A 2,339-nucleotide genomic window follows, 5' to 3' on the forward strand; every position below is an offset into this window, starting at 1 on the left:
TCGTCCTAAGCCTGCCAATGTTACCCCACAACCCGTGTCCCTCAGCACAAATGATAGAGGTACCCCATTCCACTCAGTTTGGGCTGCCACACACATCTTACAGAGGCCACCAGTCAGCTACAATGCAACAGGCACCGCATCAGCATGTGCTACGAGGTAAGCAGGAGGTTACCCTATCAGAGTCGGATGATGATAATTTTCTACATAGACACCCACCAAGCAGAGTACCACAAAGACACAAGAGAGCAGCAGAGTGAGTCAACACTTATGGACTCAAGATTGACCTTCCTAAGTTTACAAGCCAACTGGATGCAGAGCTCTACTACAACTTGGTACAGTCTATAGAGAACTACTTTGAAATACTATCGTATGGCAGAAAGAAAGAAGGTGGCGATTGCATCTATGCCTCTTTGAGGTTTACCATAGATATGGTAGACAAAGATGTAGAAGGAACAAGAGCAATAGGGACACCAGAAGGATTATTTTTTAGAAGAAATGAAGCGGTTGATGAGCGCCAAGTTTGTTCATTATTATCATGCGCAGCAGGCCTATCGCCAATACATCCATTTGTGTCATGGGTATATTACCGTGTAGGAGTACACACGAGGAGTTTCACCAGCTCTCCCTTCAGGTTCAAATCCATGAGACTTCATAGCAGCAGATCACCATGTATACTGTTGGACTTCACCCTGCTATTTTTGATGAATTTGCTTGTACTCATGTTATGTCTCTAGATTAGAACATCTCATTTGCATTGAATGTGGATGACAAGTTGAAGTGTTGTAGTGAGCATCCCACCAAACCTAGTGAGTCAAACAAGTATAAGCAAGGTCCTCCAACCAAGGGAGCATGCTCCCTAAAGCCTGAAGAAAAGTTGGAGCCAAAGAATAAAAAAAATGAAAGTGGTCATGTCTTTAACACTAGGTCCAAAACCAGAAATTCGAGTTTTGATACTATGTGTTTTTGTTGTCATGCGTCGGGCCATATTGTGTCTTAGTGTCCCACCATTGTTAAGGTTACTAATTTAGCATACCAAGAGCATGCACAGATGATCATGATCATGACATGGATCAGCAATCCCAGTAGTGAATGTCCTAAGGGAGATGGCGACTACGTGGAGTTTGATGGAAGTGATGTCAACAATTTGGTTTTCGTCAAGTTTACTTTATCCACTCTCTGTGCCCTAACTAATAGCAAGTGGTTGCAGAATCATATTTCGTCACATTGTAAGTGTGAGGGTTATATTTGTGATGTGGTGATTGATAGTGGGGCATGTGTGAATATGGTGTCAATGTCCCTACTTGAACTTTTGAACATCAAGGTAGAAAAAAGCATTCTCATCCCTACAAAATGTCATGGTTCAAGAAAGGAAACAAGTGTCCTATTGTGAGTCAGTATTTAGTCAAATTTTCAAATGGGACCACATTATAAGGATTGCGTATGGTGTGATGCAGCTCCCGTAGATGTGTGTCATGTGTTGTTAGGAAGATCTTGGTAGTATGATAGGAAGGTCATCCATGCCACTTGCAACAATACCTAAGTTTTTAGGATGCATGGGACTAACATTAAACTTCTACTTCTGAAGGAGTTAAGGAACTACACCGCAAGAAAAATGGTCAAAACAGTAAGGTTTGTTGGTGTCTCCCAAAAGGAGTTCTTTGATTCTTGTAGGAATGATGGTTATTCCCTGTCCCTTGTAGCAAAACATACCTTAATTGTCTATACCAACGACACCTATGAGTGTCCAGCCCCTTCTTCAAGAGTTTGCTGACATCATGCCTGTTGTTCCCCATATGGTCTCCCTCCCTTACGGTCTACGAAACATGCCATAAATTTTATACCAGTGTCTAATCTTTTCAATTTGCCTAATTAATTTGAACCTAATAGACAATGCAAAGATACAACATCAGGTATGGGAGTTATTTTGAAAAAATGTTCACTAGGAAAAGTGTCAATCCTTACTTAGTGCCGGTCATGTTTACCCCTATGAACGACAATCAAAGTGCATGTGTGTCGATAGTAGGGTTATAAATAAAATCACAATCAAGTACCATTTTCTGATCCCTAAGCTAGATGACATGTTAGACCAGTTAGTTGGTTCCCATGTCTTTTTCAAGATTGACCTTAAGAGCAGCTACTATCAAATTCTTCATGAAGGGGATGAATGGAAAACTGCCTCTAAAATCACACATAGGCTTTACGAATGGTTAGTGAAACATTTTGAGTTATTCAATGCACCTAGCACATTCATGCATTTCATAACATAGGTTTTGCAATTATTCCTTGGAAAGTTTGTGGTTGTATACTTTGATGACATCATTTTTTAAAGTCTCATGGAG

This window comes from Nymphaea colorata, chromosome 10 (genome assembly GCF_008831285.2).
Source record: "Nymphaea colorata isolate Beijing-Zhang1983 chromosome 10, ASM883128v2, whole genome shotgun sequence".
NCBI lineage: Eukaryota > Viridiplantae > Streptophyta > Magnoliopsida > Nymphaeales > Nymphaeaceae > Nymphaea > Nymphaea colorata.